At 36.6% G+C, this 18,807-nt stretch overlaps 1 protein-coding gene across 1 annotated transcript in view; it reads right to left on the bottom strand.

Moving 5' to 3' along the window:
- The window catches only part of TRPM3 (transient receptor potential cation channel subfamily M member 3), a 373,625-nt gene that overhangs the window by 259,693 nt on the left and 95,125 nt on the right, over positions 1 to 18,807 (bottom strand). The gene's annotated exons all lie outside the window — the stretch shown is intronic.

Here is an 18,807-nt window from a genome sequence, read left to right as displayed (position 1 = left end):
ACATCCTGGCAAAAAAACCCCTCAGACAAAGCCAAACCAATTCAACTCGTTTGAATATTAAATATGCGCACTAAATATCAAAGACATGAAAACACATGAAGTAATATTGCTTGGGCAATTCAAGTACGGCAAAATATGTTTCCATTTGGGGCACATGGCCTTCACAGATAATGGAGATGTTCTTATTAATGGCAGGCAGCTCTCCAGCCAAAGAAGAAATACCTTTTTTCCCCCTACTTTTTTTTTTTTTTTCATGAAGATTACATGAAGGAAGAGTTAGGAACTGTAAAAGAAACATTCTCTAAAGCAATGGCGATTTTTCATGTTGCCAGTAATAACCATTTTTTAATCAGATTATGGATGAAAACACCATCTTAAACCTCGCTGCTTCTCAGTAAAGTTTAATTCTCTCATAACTGAGGTTAGGAAATACACATTCAATTTACTTAGCTAGGATTCACAGATCTGCCATTTTCACATTTCCTTTTAATCCCCATAAAGCACATATATTTCACCTCTATTTATAATTTATTCTTAGTATTGTGTCTACATTAATCATTAATCATTATTCAGTAAAGCTGAATAATTGTCCAAGTGAGGTGCAAAGAGATGAAGACTACTATTTCTTTTCAACATAGTCATACCAATCAGCTCCTCTTCACTGTAGTCTCTCAGGAACTGTATAAAGGTTCTTATTCAACCTCAGTGTTGGATTCAAAATTACTGCCCAGAACATAAAAGTTCAAGAACAAAGTGCAAGACTGATTGTGCACCAGAAGAGGTCACACTTGTTCCACCCCACTGTGCATGGCAAAATTACAGACTTCAAACATACAGGGACTAGACCATGAGTTGTCTGTAGAATGTAGTGGGTAGGACACCAGGAGACTTGACTTAGTGACAAAACTTGTGCAGATGAATTTCTGGTTGTGACTGGGCATCTAGTAAAAATTATACCTATTTAAATGCACCTTGCCTGAGTCCTAAATGTATTTCTTTTATGAAAGGAGGAAAACAACTTTGCATTGATAGTGAAACTAAACTTGAATAAGTAAATATGATTATCTGCAACTGCTTTTCCAAGAATGTATAAAGGAGACAAAATAATCCTGACTTAAAATAGCATGCACCATGGAAGATGTATAGCACAGTAACTTTGTTCAGCTAGAAAGGTAATAATGTCCAGTGACTAAGCTTTTGGGTTTCATAGTTAAAAGAAAGAAAAGAACTCAAATCAGAAACAAGAACTCAAGACCATGCCTTCCCCCTATCCCACACCCCCTCAAGTAATGCTTAGATCTTTTTTCTACCTTTGAAGTTCAGGAAGGAGTTTCCTGGGAAGGTACCACGCTCATCATTAGCTTGTCCCTTTTACATCTACTTTGCATTAGGTATTTGCTATGAAGCAAAATGTTCAGCCTGTGTGCTTGGCACAAGGAAGACAAAGGAGTCATAGCATGCTGCCCTTCTTTTCAATGAGTAGAGTAATAACTCTCTGAAGATGCTAGAGAGCTAAACACAATAAAGAAACGTAACAGATAGTTTTAATAAACTAAAAATAGTGAGCCCAATGTATCTTCTAGCTTCCACAGAGCTTCGTGTCTTTGAGATGAGTTCTATCATTGCGTTCTCTTGCAAACAGTACCTTAGGGATGAGAGTTGTTACATGCTGCAGTGTTTAATACACACCAACCCTTATTCACATGTCTGGTTTCCTTGGCTTTATACCTTGCCTAATCATTTGCACTTGCACAAAGTGAGTGCAAGAATATAAACTTCTGTCCATGGCAGTGAGGAAGCCCTGATGGACAGGATATTATCATGAGACAGGAGTTTCACTTCCACCACAAAATCCTTGTGTGTCTTTGGGCAGACCATTTAAACTGCCTGTCCTTAAGGCCAAGCCTTAATTAATGTGTGTTTCTTACCTATAAGCAATACTGGGATGATTTTGAGGCTATTAAGTGTAAATATGAGGAAACTGAAGCAAGGGTATTTCTTTCTATTCCCAGCATGCCCCCACCTCCCTACCCCCATTTTTGGTAAGCATAGATGGTGAAGATTTGGAAAATACAGAAGGAAATTCTGAAAAGCTTAACTTTTCCCCTGACACTCTGACAATAATGATTAAAAATAATAGCGAAAAATTAGCAATATGATGGGAGGGTTGTGTGCTTTGAGTTTGAGTCCCATATTTCTGTTGGAAAAATCAAGTGCTCAGATCAGATCAACTCATAAAATCTGAGGCCTATTAAGAGATGCAAACATGTAGCAATCCCACTAGAATTTAAGAGCTGCTCTGGTAGATTTAAGAGAGAGAGCTGCCACTTTCACATTAAAATATTTTTTCCTTGAAGCATTCTGCCTGCACCATCAGTATTCACCTCTAGTTCTTTGTCTCTTGTGAAGGAGCACCTTTGGTACCACAGGAGAGAAAAGCAAATAGAAGACAAATGCCATTGCTTCCTGCAACACAGACAGATTTCTATTATTCTTAAAGCTGTTGTTCATTTTTTTGACCAGCTCTTTTTGGATTCCTGCAATCTAACATGATAATAATTCTACACTTAGAAAGCTCTGATACAGTAAAATTCAATACCTCTGGGAATGCTACAGAATGAAAAGATTCTGAGAAACACATCATCATCCAGACTACTCTTAGCAGATCAGCAATGTCCAACATTTTCAACCTGAGAGCAAAATTAAAAAGGTATTATAAGCAAACTTACTACTCTACTATCCTGTCCAAGTAACAATTCCTTTATTAAATAAGAGATGCTGTGTAAATGAAACATGGAAAGTGCAGGACCAGTAAATGACAGAGATGTATTGGTCAGTATGGTAGAAAACCTCTTCCACATGGCCACTGCCTACCTGTGGAGAAACATCAGGCAGAAGAGTTTTCCCATGATATCACACCTGTTTTTCCCATGTACATCACAGAGCAGAATCACAAAATCATAAAATCATAGAATAATTTTGTTTGTAAGGAATCTTTAAGTCATCTAGTGCAACATCCCTGCAATAACAGGGACATCTTGAAGTGAACCTGGTTAGAGTCCTGTCCAACCTGACTTTGAGTGTTGCCTGAGCTTAGAAATTAACCATTTCTCTGGCAACCTCTGCCAGAATTTTACGCCCCTCACTCTAAAAAACTTCTTTCTTATATCTTGTATAGATCAATTTCCTTCAGTCTAAAAATCGCTGCCCCTTTTCCCATCACAAGAGGTTGTGGTAAAATGTCTGTCCCCATCTTTCCAATAGGCACCATCAAGTATGGCAGACTGTTGAGGGTCTTTCTGGAGCCTTCTCTTTTTCAGGCTGAATAACAACAACTCTATCAGCCTTGAGGTGCTCACAGGAGAGGTGCTCCAACCTACTGGTCATCTTTGTGGCCCTCCTCTGTCCTGGTGACCCCCAGAGCTGGATGCAAGGCTCCAGATGGGGTCTCAAGAGAGCAGAGCAGAAGGGCAGAATCCCCTCCTTGGCCCTGCTGGCCACGCTGCTTTGGATGCAGCCCAGGACACAATTGTTTTTCTGGGCTGCCCAGGGCAGCCTTTTATTGACCAGCACTCCCAAGTCCTTTTTTTGCAGGGCTGCTCTTGATTTGCTCATCACCTAGCCTGCTTTGATAGTGGGTCGTGCTCTGACCCAAGTGTAAGGCCTTGTGCTTGGCCTTGTTAAACCTTATGAGATTCCCAATGCCCTACTTCTCAAACTTGTCCAGGTCCCTCTGGATGGCACACTGTCCTTCAAGTGTGCCAACTGCACCACTCAGCTCAGTGCCATTTGCTTACTTGCTGAGGGTGCACTTGATCCTGCTGTCCATGTCATTGATGAAGACATTTAACAATACTCGTGCTACTACAGACCCCTGGAGAACAATTCTTGTACATATGTTGGTCAAAAAATTCACCGCTACCCTCCAGATGTGACCATCCAGCCAACTCCTTATCCACTGAATAGTTCACCTATCAAATCCATATCTCTCAAACTTAGAGAGAAGGATGATGTGGGGACCATGTCAAAGGCTTCAATACAACTTATATGAGAAGAAAGACTTCTTCACAGTGTAGCTAAAAAGCCACTTTGTCAAGGCTTCCTTGCTCTTGGACCAAAGGATTCGCACTTCCCTGTGGGATAGCAAATACCAGAAAAAACAGAGCTACCCTTGCATTTAGAAACCTTTGCTTGCAGTGGCTGCCATGGGTCTACTACACAAACATACTGACATGGAGGTGCTAGTTCTTCAAAAAACATTTTGGGCATCTCCTAAGTTCGTGGAGGAAATGGCAGGATGGCAATAGAAAAAGAAATAATTCAGAAGTTCTTGTTTCAAAGTCAGTGCCAACAAATCCTTCCAATGGTATAGTAAAGAATCATAAATTCACCCTACTATCCGGTCACTTTGCAGGGCTGTTAACTAAAAAACCTGAAAATTGCATAAATTAATAGAAGGCTATGATAATAACAGCAAGAGGGTATTTTTCAACATACTCATATTCTAATTTATTTGTGTCCATTTAATGTGATTTCTTGCAAAAATCAGAGGATAAAAAGATAAGTTTATGTTATATTTGGATAAACTATACTTAATTTTATGCTTGCCATAACTTCTTAGGAGACACAAATTTTATTGATGCTTAACTCAACTGATAATTAAATTATAAAATTAATCCACTGCTCCCACATCTTTTCTATTCATTGCATGCCTGAGGTAATTTTTCTGCTGTTATCTTTGCCAAGATATTTTATAGGTCTTTTGCCACATGCTCATAATTCCCTCTTCCCCAGACATAGACACACATACTAATGTAATGTCTGTCTACTTATTAAATATTAATTAAATAACTTGCTATAGATGAAGAGAATTCCATAGATGGTCTCAAGCATATATATAAATATTATTGTATGTAGCAGTAAATCATGTCTTCTGGCAACTGACTGAAAAGCTGAAGTAAAGAATATTCTTCCTTTTATCCCAAGTTTTATAGGGATGTGATGAATATTGAATATGATTGTTTTATATGCCTACTACAATGAGATTTCCTTTAACTGATCTGCATCTGGATTGTGCCTGGAAGCACCTAGCTGGGCTACCAGATCTCAGAGGTCTCACAGTGCACAGTACTGCAAGAACCAGAGGAAGCAGACTTGTGAGAGAGCAGGTGAACTGGGCAGTGCAGCACACCCACTGTGCCCCTGTCAGAAGTATTTTTCTAGAGAACTTGTTTGATTGTTCCCAGTTCCAAAATACACAAGCGGAGGAGTCTGAAAGTCACACTATGGACTGAAAATGTATGTTTGTATAGGTAGGTCACAAGGACCCTTCATCACTATTTGTGGTTTGTGGTTTCTGCAGCTACTGATAATTTGCACCACTTTACCTCCAGTTGCTCTCCAAGTATTTGTAAATCTATCTACCCTTAAATATTGAAGCTGTATCTTTGAATGGTGTCTTACACGAGAAATTCATCTTTATTTGCAGGCTGAAGCCTTGTAGGGTTTATCTTTGAAGGAGGTTAAGACACATAGGCATGTAACACTTATATTTTGGGACTAGAGATGTCCATGGTTGATTGTTACTTAGGTAAAAATGCCACATTTTAAATTACAATCCATCTTAGTTTAAATAGAATTTCAAGTGTAGGCAAGCTGTCAGTTCTTTAACCTCTGCAGCATATGACAGAAATAAGGATGCTCATACATTTAGATTTATATTTATGCTAAAAGTTTTTTTCCATCTTAGCCATCATGTTCTTATCTGAACTGTTTAACTTTGTGTAAATACTTTCTCAATTTTGACCTAGAACATAATTTTCTTTGTAATTTCCCATTCAGATATCAAATTTATTAAGTTATTTTGATGTGTTTTTTAGTCTTGATTATTTTGCTGTAGAAAATGCAGGAAAAAATACAATATTTCATGAGAGTAATTCACCCTGATTGTTATGCCTTTCAATTAAGACCCTACAACAGAACAACTCTCTTGCACTTCTGTACTTCACTTGACTCAGACAGATGCAGTATGCAACAAGAAGAACTTCCTCACTTTGGCTCATGGTATTGCTGCACTGGAAAACATTTTACTACTCTTTGAAAGTAGCATTGAATTACAAAAAATCTCTAATGCCTTTTGCTATGGGGTTATAAAAAACCCCAAGGTAACCAAATTATATTTTTTTCCACAGGTACTGCATTTCTGCATACCTCACTCCCACAACTTGTGCCCTCCCTAGTGCAGACACCACATCCGATGATGAAGCCTCCTGCAGCCACTTGTTTCAGATACTTTGAGCACATTTAGTGTTTTCATTACTGACCCATCTGCTTTCCTGAGTATTCCCTTTCACTATATTTTTATGATTTTCAACATGCATCAGTGCAGACAGCTAATCTTACATTGCCTTCAGTACTTTCCCCAGCTACTCAGGTAGCAGTGTACCACTGTTCATAATGGTTTGAGGAACCCATGTGGCCACCAAGCCCTTGTGGTGAGGGGCCTCTCTCTGTAAATGTCACCAAAACTGAAAAGACCACAGAGGGGCACCCTCACACTTGTGAGGAAACACACCAGCGGCAGATAGCCCAGAAGAGACACAGCAGGCAGCGTGACAGAAGCAGCTGCAAGGAAAATTGCCGAATCAATGTAAAACAAACAGGTATAGTCCTAGCAAATAACAGCAAAATGACTTGCTAAAGAGATAAAATTGCACTTGTTACAAAGGTACTATGAATTAACTGACTGTATACTTGAACTTTCACTAGGAAATCCTTCACAGAAACTTCAGCCTCAATGAAAAAATAAAGCTTGACTAGAGTTGTAAGTAATTTTTCCACACATATTTTGAGCAGCAATGTCATTCACTAGGCAATGGGAGGACAATTTATTGAGTTGGTGATCCTCTGCATCCCTTGAGAAATGTGTGATTTTCTTTCACAGAATAACACAAGAAATTATGTAAGGCTGAGCTCTTAATGAAATTAAACAAATGAGGCATGGCAAAATCTGGACAAAAATACTTCAACAAGAACTATTATTCAAAACCACACTTATCTTCTCAAATAGATACAAATTACTCCAGTGGTCTACTTTAAAATACACTTTCAAGCTGATAACTTTATTGGGTCTATTTTCAGCACTTTGTGGATTTTGTTTTGATTGATTTCTAAGTCACACACCAAGTTTACATATATTGTTTTTATACCCTGGACTAAAGAACACCTGCAATTTTACACTTACATTTTGCCTGGAACATCCAAAGAATTATAGGCACATCCAGGCAGTAACAAACTCTGGATGGTGTTTTCCAAGTAGTCGGTTGCAATTATTATATATTTGCATACAGTGTCACACTGGGAAGAAACCAAAGCTTGGGGGCTTTTGGACTGGTCACTGATCAAAGCTGTAGAAAGAGTAGTCAATGCCTCTTGAGACAGTAATCTAGTTTCCTAGTCAGAGGCAACACGGGTAACACAAAAAGTGCCAGATGAGAGCAAGAGTAAAAAACACAACAATTGTATCAAATAAGCTGTAGTCACAGTTTGCATTTGCCTAACAACTTCCTGAGGCTGATTTTCTTTTTAAATTCCCTTTTGTTATTAGAGGATTTGTATCCTTTGTATCCTTTTCCTTCTTAGATGTAAATGACACCATGATTTCTTCCTCAAAAGAAATCACAGAAATTTAAAACACCAGAAACTAGACCTTCATTGTTACCTTTACATTGAATCACATTTGTTTCACAGTTTATAGCCAAATTTAATCAGTCCATTTGAAAAGCCATCACTCATACACCAAAAAATCTGCCCAAAATATGTTAATGTTGATGTCAATTTCTAGGTTTGTTGTGAAGCCCCATACTAAGTAAATAGCAACAACAATCCCTTATTCATGCAGTTCTAAACTCTTAAATCAGACAGCACAGTCAAACTGGAAAATAAAACTGCACTGCAGAAAGATCTATAGGTTTTTTTGAGTTGTTTGTGGGGTTTTTTTGGTACAGCACAACTGTAGTATTACTTATGACAGACTACTAGTTTATTTAAGGAGATAAGTTGCCCATATTTCACTTCTCAAAAAAAAAAACAAAAACCACACAATAACTATTGGGACAGACCAGCAGAGCCCATGGGAACAGTAAAACAGAGCAAAAGAAAATGGAAGAGGATTATTTTTTTAAGTGTCACTCAGTTATGCAACTGATCTTTGCAATAGTCTTTAACTGAGCATTGTCTAACACTGCATTGTGCTCATGGCTCCCCTATCACTACTATAAAATTCTAACCGCTCATACCAATACTTAATGCACAGATTCCAGTGGCAATATAAAGCTGCTTTTCTAGAGGAACATTTTTGGCTTACCTAGCAAGACTTTGTCAGGTCGATGTCCTCATTGCAGACTGTTCTGTAACATCCAACAAGCATAGATAGCATGTTTGTTATTTTTAAAGTACTCTGATACTTGAGTCCCATAATTTGTACAACTTCACTAATTCCAGTCATACTTTCACATCCTTATTAATAAAATTTTCAAATCACATGCCAAGACAACACATGCATATTGTATTTTAGGCTCTTCAGTACTAGAATCTGAAAAATAAATTTGAGAGACAGCAATTTCCTAATAGTAATGTAGTAATGCCAGATTCTGTTTTATCAAACAATGGCTATCCTGACAGCCTTAACCAATAACAGATACTCTCCAGGATTGTGGGATATCACCCACTCTTTCACATTTTTAGCACTTTCTTAATATACTGGGTCAGAAATTTCAGCTCTGTGATTTATGGTTTAGTCCCAGAAGGCAAACAAACAGATTCTCCCTGTGCAATGGCACTAAACTTGATGCCTCTATTATGTTACATATAAAATAACATAATCTGTAGTAAATAATCTAAAGTAAATGTCTTATATTGAGGACACAAGTCATTAATTATTTTTCACATTTATAAAAAAGACTTTCTGATTCATCTATGGCTATGATTTACATATTGTCTCCATACTGTAGTTAAGCTACTTTAGAAGAGAAGAATCTGAAAACTGTGAAACTGGATGGACATATGCAAGTTAGAAGTTCTAGGAGAAAAACCTCCTGGAAAATAATAACGAACACGAATTTTTAATAACATCTTTAATAACCATTTTTTGAAATTATTTGATGCCTGATAAAATATTCCAAGAAATCAGCACTTGGGATTGTATTTTCATATGTGCAATTTTCTAGAAAATTTTTAGTTAACAGTATTGCTGTGAAAAGAACTGCACAAATGCTAAATACAATCTGTTTTTCTACCAAAGTTCATGCAACAAGCCAGAGACATGAACATTTATATACTCTTGGAAAAATTGTGACATTTTATATAATTCATAATATTTTGTGTTTAGTCTATGGAAATCCTCCATTTATCCTCCTTAATGGCTTTGGGCTTTTTTGGGTTTTTTTTTGGTTTTGTTGTTTTGGGTTTTTTTACTTCATATTAATGCACACAAAGTTTCAGAACTAGCATCTTCTCTATTTTCTGTTTTATCAAAATCCACAGACAAAATGTGTTAAAATAATAATTTGTTTAGTACACTTTTATGACTATTAATTGCTCCCAGCAATCTATTTTTTCTTTTTAAATTATTGTTTTCTCTTCTCATTTTTATCAGAGGCCTATAACTTTGTGTTTTACAATTACCAGTAACAGAAAATTATGTATGAGGGCATTGCCTCTTGCACTACTGATGCAGCAGAGAAGAGGAAGCATAATGGAAGATGTGATACCAGAAGGTATCTCCTGACTTGAAAGTTTCATGAATTATTTAGGTTATGCAGTCATATGTCATAATTACTGTATTTAACTAATGTGAGAGAAAAATGGCGGCTGAATGTGGCTCAGGCCTGAAAGCACTGCTTAACCCGGTGCTAGACTAAAATCTATAACTTTCTAACTGCTGGTAAGCAATATGTGAATTCCACTTGAGGCATACTAGGTACAAAGCAGGGATAACACAGGTGAGAAAAAGCCCAGGGCCCTTATCAGCCATTTTTACATCCACATAAACCTGCTTGTTAAAAGACATTTTGAGCTAATGAAGAGGAAGAAACAGAAATGTATGCAAGTGCAATCAGAATAACCAATAAGGGCCCTGGTTATATACTACATCTTTATTTATTTTTTGAAAATTCTACTAAAAATAAATTGTCAGACTCGTAACATATTTATAAAGAAAGCCTTCTTATGTGGGTATCCATGACAACCTAGATTTATATTTTGAGCTGTAGAAAGTTGTTACAGCACAGCTCACATAAATTACTTTGAAGAATGTAGCAAGATAAGATGGTTTGCTACCTGAGGTGTTTTGTTTGGAATAATATATAATATTTTGACTATACTGAAACATAAAGGAAAGCAAAAGTATTATGTAGTGGTTTGAAGCCAGTCTTGCCATAAAGTAAACCTATTTTTAATACAAGGAAAATGTATAAGCACTTTATGACAAAAAATGCTGAAAATTGGAAACAAAATCACTGAAGACTTCGTAAATGAATATTATCATATCCTAATTAGGAAAGGAAAAAAACATAACAGAAATGTGAAGCATACATTGCCTGAAATAAACAAAACTTGTATTTACACTAGTATGCCTCCTACTGTGGTTCCATCTGGACTGCTTTGGGCACACAAAACCTATTTTTTCCCCTCTCTTACATTGGGAAAGGAACCTGCTTTCACTAGACTAAGCATTACTACAATTGCATTTCTGTTACACATGTTTTCTTTTTGCATTTGACTTGAGAGTCATAGTATATTATTTATATAATAGATTAACACAGTAGACAATTCCTAAGTACAGCACAGAAACAATAGGAACATAGTTCATGAAATTTTTTCAAAACAAATATCAGTGACTTACCTAGCATTTTGCTGTCAAATAAATGCATTACCTACTTTGGAAAGAGACTTTGAGGGAAGAGAGATACAGTCACTTCAATAACTGTTCATTACACTGTGAAGAATTCAAGTGGTGTTAACAACTACAGCCTCTATGACCTTTTTTTCTGAGCAGAGCCTACTGCTTTCACTGGCAAGCAAAAATAGCAGACAAGTTCCTAACAGAGCCTTTCCATGATCTATCTATCTGCTAAGGGAAAAAGTTCTTGACCTCAGAGACACCACCAGGCAGCCTGGCACTGGGTGAATTCCTTGTTTCTAGACCCACACCAGCACCCTGGGGGCCCTGGTCATGGGGCATCTCCAGTGGAGAGGTATCTAGCCGAGGGCTACCCAAAAATATTAAAGTGAAATTCAACACCTCCATAAAATGCAGCAGCACAACTTTCTTCTGAAAGCCCATGACTGCAACCCAGTCATTATCTGAGATTAGCTCAGTTGGTTAAAGCATGATGCGAAAACCACCAAGGTTAATCAGTCTACAGGCCATTCTCATGAGAGTTAGACTTCATGAACCTTGTGTGTCCCTTCCAACTGAGAACATTCTGCAATTCCGTGACAGAAAAATAACAGAAATTAAGCTGATATAGGGATGGCACAAGTTTTGCAGCAGACGTTCCTGAAGGAGAGCCAGCAAGTGAGAAGGATGTTTACTCTGCATGTATCCCCAGCTGGTCAGTTGTGGTCTTCTCTGGCCTGTTGTCTCCTCCCTAATTTCCTGATAGATGATAAATAATTACTCTATGACTCCATTTTCTTGCCTGAAACAATGGCCTGTATGTGCAACATAATAGTTCTGAGGGTCAGAACCTTTGCTCTTTTTTCTTAACTGTATAATGGCAACTTGAGGGCTAATTTTCTGCATAAGCCAAATCTAGTTTTAGTCACTTGTATAAATATTTCTGGGCACATCATGCAATTTAGAAATATCGCCAGAGCCATGGTAGTCAAAGATAATACTTTTATGGGAAGGATTTCATAACAAAACATCATTATAAACACATAAATCTTTCACTCAAATTCCTTTTCTTTCATATTACAGAATATTATTCTCTACAGTGTAGCATTATGCTTTACGTAATGAAATGTCATTTATACCAACCAAAACCTGCCAACCTAACTAATACAGTAAAAATTTCAGTCTGCCTTCAGTTTATTTCAGTTGTCCATGAAAAGCAGAAATTGTGCAGTAAAATGAAATGCCTTAATCAAGAACCACCAGCATGAATAATATCTTCTGATATTTTGTTACAATAATGTGCAAATAAGTAAGATCTCATGATATGTAACAGAAGGTACTTGAGTGATTGATTTAACAGAAAATGACATTATATTTTAACTAGACATCTTGGGAATGTAACTACTTTATATATGTACAAGATGACCTCAAGTCTGAAGTCCTGTGCTGCCTCAATATGACTGAAGCAGACACCTGTGCTGATAAAGAAAATTTCATCCTTTCTGAAAAGCCTGTAAAAAACATGTAGAGAGGCATCACAAAGGCCATATTTGAACATAACCATATTTGAATTTGTTATTAGTCAGCTACAGTCAAGTAGTAAATAATTTCGCAGTGGTAAAAAGATAACACATTGCTGTATATTTCACAGTTTTAGAACATTGTAATTCAACCTCCTTTCTTCATATTCTCAATGGTAGGTTTATCATAACTGATCAAACAATCTATTTCTCTGGTAGACAGTAGTTCTCCATGGAAATTAATTTGTGGCCCACAACATGTATTACCTAACATACATCCATCAACCAGCACAATTGATGTATACAGTTTTTATGCAGACAGCAATGACTCAAGGGCCATCATATATAAATACTTATGAGAGTTAAAAGCAAGAACAGGTGCCATGCCATGCAAGTGTGATGCTACATAAAATTCTGTGAAATTTAAATGCATTAATTGAAATTATCAAGCTAGCTTATGTGATGTATTTCCTCTGGTGTTGATTAAAGAGTATCAAACAATTATACATTAAGAATTGTTTTCTACCGATATCAAAATACAAATACAAAGAAGTTACAGCTATATCTCTTGTCTATAGTTATCCTCTACACTTTGCACTATTTCAATTATAAGAAGAAATAACAACAAAAAAAAACAAACCTTGAAAGTTACAATTTTTCAAAGACCACTTTAAAATATTGTCTCTGTCTAATAGATTTTACGAAGCAGCCTTGAACAATGCCACATGATAAGAACTGGTTACAATGAACTATAAAATAGAATTGAGTGCTATTAGTACAAATTTCAGACCCCAATTTTCTGTTTTGGTGCTGCTTTTCCCTGTTCATCTCAGTTAGAAAGATCAGTTTAGTGAAGTTACATGTAGCTGTACTTGAAATAGTTGCTTAGATACCACTAATCAACTCCAATTAAAGAAGGAAGAAGACCTTCAAACAACACTCTTGGAAAATGACTGGCCACAATACAGTCCCAGCCACAATGCAATCTGTGGGGTGTAAATGCAGGGTGGAGTGGAGACACCCCGGCCAGGCTCTGTCAAAACTCTTGAGAAGAGAGAGCTCTGTGTCCTCTCCAGCTGAAAACCCTCCCAGCAGCTTAAGAGCAGGACTTTTTTGAGAAGAGATATCAGGATAAATAAATCTAAGTGGAAACCTATATGCTTACCATTAAAATTAGGCCCTAGTTTAATAAAAATGTGATGAAAAATAATATGGATTATTTTATTCACATTAGGACCCTAACTAACTTTTTATAATTGTAGATCTTCTTTGTTCGTAATTCTCAAATAGTCACTAAGGGTGCTTTGAAAAAGTCGTGGTTTGCCTTATACATTTTTTTAAACATATGCATTTAATGTTTTCAAAGAAGAAAAGGTATTCATACTGAAAGAGCTACCTGAGAACAAACCAGTTGTGGAATTATCTTTGGGCTCTGCAGCTTCCTGGGAGTTACAGACTGGTTCTGCTGTATAAACTGTGCCTCTAATCAGCAAATGTCATTCCCACACCATTCCCTGTGCCTGTACAGTCTGTCTGGCACAGCTGCTAGACCATGTACTTTCAAGGACCTGTGTGAGCACTCTGTGCCTGCTCGCAAGATGCTTCACCCACTATAATCCTTGATTCATTTTAGCTCAGGATTGTAGTCTACAACTAAGGTCTTAATGGCTGAGACATTCATGGATGTGAGGAAGAGTGTGAGTCTTATATTCATGATAAGTGATCACCAGTAGCAGCACAGAGGTGGGTAACTCAGTGTCCATGGATGAGCTAGCTTTCCTGTATTGCTGTGCACAAGGATGGGAGCACATGGAGCAAAGTCAGATTCCAATGTGAGCCTGCTGTTCAGGAAAAATCAAAGAACCAGCAGAAACATGTATTTAATGTTTCATGAATAAAGAACCTAGGAATGTGCTCAAAGGAGAATTCTGAATTGACTTAAATTTCCTCAAATACTACCTATTTAGCTTAGTGGATTGATGGTATCTAGGTAAATGAAATGAATTGTCTCCTGAAATATATTTTTTTAAGATTTAGAATTTAAATTATTAGGAGTGAGAAAAATTATGGTTGTAACATTCTTTCTCTGTAAAATTAAACAAAGTAATTTTTTTTTCCACATCTACAATTTTATTTTTTCCTTACCAAGATAGTAAAAGTGATTGTGACTTGTTTTTTAGGGAGATCAGTGTGTTTAGTCAGGAGGTTAAGAAATGTGATAACAGAAGATGACTCCAATTAGATTCAGTCCTTATGAAAACAAAGTCTAAGGCTGAAGCAGAATGATACAGGAAACCTGAGACAAAAAGCTATCCTCAGTAGCACACAAGACATTATTCAAAATGTTGGTAGTGAAAAGCTTTCAAAGGGTAGCAAAAGTATACTTTGATTCAGTTTCCTTGATGAGGAGAAAAAAAGCAAAAAACTTCATTAGAGTAAAGCTAAGAAAAGTCTGCATGACACTATAGGATGAAAGAGGATATAAGAAATAAGAGGGTATCTTTAAAAAGTCAAACTTGTGTTTGAGAAAGGCTAATAAGAAGGATTATAAACTTTGGCAGGTTAAAAACACAAGGCAGCAAAAAGAGAATCTGGGAAGTACTTGCCGAGAGTAGAAATAAATAAGCACATTTAAAGACTTTAAGGAGAAGTGGGTTTTTTTTTAATTCTTCCCCCAGTTTTTCTGAAATAACTTCTTTTTCCCATAACTTCAATCAGGTGGCATATATCTAAGACAAATTAATGTCCAATAAATTAATGTTGCACTATGTTCATTGACTGAAGTTATTTAAATTATCAAAACAATATGTTTGTGCTGAGTAATCAGCTTGACTATGCACTCTTTTCTAGCTCTGTATCTTGAGCAGGCATCTTTGAGTAATACCAGTGTGAACACATACTCTTACAAGCTCTACAACACTCTGGGATTACTGTGATAGAGAATATGTCAAATTTAAAGGATGACAACTGAAAAGTGGAATTTTCTATGAAATCACAGATGGGTGTTACAGGCTGCGTGGGCATCACGTCAATGTGCACACAGATAGAGAGCATAAGAACAGAAAGACAGTCAGATCAAAGTATCCTACGTGTGCTAAAGGCAGTGCCTATGGAAGAGTGTAATGGGGCAATTACACTTACAATGGTGATGGGTACTGGTGTCCTAGAACCATTACACTTACAGATTCCTAATCTTTTTGAGATGGTGCCTAAGTTCTTGGCAACCCCGAAGCTGACTTCTGTTCTGTGAACATTATCCAGTCTGCAATCAAACTCATTTCGCCTTTCTGTATCAGCAGCACCTTTCAGAACAGATTCCTGAAAATACTTATGCAATCCCAAAGGCGCAGGTATCAGTTATGTGGAGGCACTTAAAAACCTCTATTATGATGTTTAATAAGTTTCAATGGATAACTTAGAAAAGCCTTAACTTTGTAAAAAATGGGAAGAACTGGCAAAGAAAAGCAAATTATTATTTGCTTTTTATACTTAGAGACAGATAGATCTTTACATTAAATACTGCGCAGCATATGTATATTAACTTCCAGCATCACAAACATTTTTAAAAAGTTATTTTCAATTAAACCTGGAATACAACACTTCATAAATACTAATTATAAGATTCTAGGGAAAAAGGAGTTCTTCAGAAGAAACTTCCTTCTGTCTTTAAATACAAATAAGAAGTGATTACAGCAGCTTACCCTTCATCCCGCTGCTGATTACATGATTTCAGAACAACAAAAAGATGATAACCAAAGGCCAACAGTAAAGCTTATTGAAGCTGGATGATTACTCCCTTCAATTTCAATAGGCATTGGAAAATACTTAGGAGGAGCAACCCAGCTCAGAATATCTGTTATTACATATCCCTCTACAGTTGCAGTTTGGACAGAAAGCAAATTTTCAGTTTGGCCAGGTCCCTTTCAGCAACTTATTTTGATGAGTGAACAGGATAATAATTAAGTTTCTAATGTTCATGCCCTATACTCCATTTATTTGGGGAGTTACGATTTACAGATATTGTGTCCAACAACATAACACTATTTCTATGTGCAAGGCCTTACTCTCCTCGGTCAAACACCTAGAAAATTATCATAGCACTGATTTGTTAAAAATAAACATACTGCAAAATCTCTCATTATTAGTGGAATGTAAAGTAGAATTTGTATGGAAGAGGCTTGCTAACGTGTAAATATTCACATCCAATCTTACTAGTAAAATGGTGGCTTTCAAAGATTCTTCAGATCAGGAAGTGCAATTCAGATTGCATCATGAAGAAATTTTTAAAAGTGCAGAAAATGGGAATACTTCTCATACAAAGAGAAGGATGCAGAAGTGTCCTGGTGCTAGCTGGATGGATTTTAAGAGGGTGATGCATAAAACAGAATTGCTTTATACATCACTACTTAGGAGACTGCTTTGTCCTCCATGACCTATTACCAAGTTCAGTTTGCAGGAACTTTTGTATTTCTCTCCCACTTCACGAAGAGAACTGCTGGCATTGTACAATACAAAGTACTCTTTTTCTTCACAACAGGAACATACTTCACTAAAACAGATTGGAACTTTTGGCTCACTGAGTCTCTTCCTCAGCTATGAGAGGCTTATTTAGTTTATGGAGTATTTTGCCTTCCTGAGTATCTCTATCATTGGCCATCCAAATGTTCTGAAGTTTCATTAATGCTCAGATGCACTTGAAGATGCCTTGTAAGCCTGTGTTAAAGGACTTGAAACCTTAAGTCTCCAGGGTATTTATTACCTGACCTGTGGTAAGGTAACAAGCAAACTACTTTAGCAAGACAATTTTTTCTTTTGTAAAAACTTCCTGGTGTCCAGACCGATATTGATGGTATTTACTTCTGTGTGTGTGTGTGTGCAGATTGTATTCGCTACATGACAATCAATATGTTATACACCACTGAGTGAAAGGGATGCTTAGGACAACCCCAAACTGCTGCACTATTATACAGCTTCTCTTCAGCTCCTTACTCCTAGCTCAGCATGGACAGGGTGAAAAGAAAGAGACACCCAGCAGTTACTTTTGGTCTATAACAAACATGGGTGAACCAAGAAAAAAGTTCTCCTGCATAATTCTGTACCTCACATTGCTGTTTTCACAGAATTACAGAACCACAGAACATTTCAAGTTGGAAGGGACTTGTAAGATTCATTAAGTAAAACTCTCCATTACTCATAGGACTACTTAAATCTAAACCATATAAGTAACATCATCCAGGACACTCTGAATTCACTGGTTCTATTAGATTGGTATTTATTACAGAAACACTGGAGTTGCATTAGCACAAAACTAGTTTTATTCATATAAATATAACCCTCCATGATGGAAGGAACTTCTTGTGTATATGCCATACAAGTTTTAAAAGAGCAAAAACTAGAAAGGTTCAGAGAGAATTTACTGCTTCTGTATGTATTTTGAGATAAATCGTACACTATATATACATACATGCTTTATATGCATTAAAACAAAACAAATGCCATTAGGAAGTTTGCTTTTTTGAAGCATGCACATGTGCCAATCATGTTTCACTGATTCATGCTAATCAGCCTTATGGACAAGTACAAGGACTGCAGAAACACTTGTCAGTTTTAAACATTTCACTGTCCAAGAGTAGTATTTTTAACATTCTGTACACTCACATAAATGACTGAATTTTCTCTGTAGCAAATGTTGCAAATAGGCATGCAAATAAAATTAATGGAAGATGTTTGAAAGTGCAATAACACTCTTGGAAAGAGAGCATAGTCTTAATTTTCTAGGCTGGGTTTTAAAATAGGAAAAAAATGGTGTACAGATTCTGTGGCAGTTAACTTCTGTAAGAAGACCATAGAAACTGATCACTTTGATGCTTGAAGGCACAGTTGGACACTGTATCTGCAACCTTGCTAAATTGGATTACCCCCATTACAATCTGCTCCTAAACACAGGAGCAGGAGAATTGAGGAACAGTGAGTGGCAGGATTATCTAACCCACTGGAGAGACCAGCATACACTGGATATGACTTATAAAGTATTAATCAGCATTTTCATATGCAAAATTGAGAAAAGCTTCATTGTATTCTTCTATTCATATGCATTATTTTTCTAGAAAAATATTCTGGTTTACAAAACAATATGCAGGAAAGGGATGAACATAAATACAGTAGAGGTAAGAGGAAAACTAAGCAAATTATAATAGACTGATATGTGCAAGGTTTTAGACAATGAAAATGTATACAAGAGAAATTGTATTTGAGAAAATCATATTACTGGGAATCTACCACTTAGGATCTACATTATCTTGAATCCATAGTGTATCATATTTCCACTCTAAATGTGTAATTAGCAAGCCACTTTCTCTGTCTTCTGTGCATTTATAGTCTTGCTCT

The sequence above is a fragment of the Passer montanus genome, unplaced genomic scaffold (genome assembly GCF_014805655.1).
Source record: "Passer montanus isolate IOZ18808 unplaced genomic scaffold, ASM1480565v1 scaffold105, whole genome shotgun sequence".
NCBI classification, from domain to species: Eukaryota; Metazoa; Chordata; class Aves; order Passeriformes; family Passeridae; genus Passer; species Passer montanus.
Note: the sequence above shows the minus strand (reverse complement) of the source record. Positions and strands in the feature narration are given on the sequence as shown.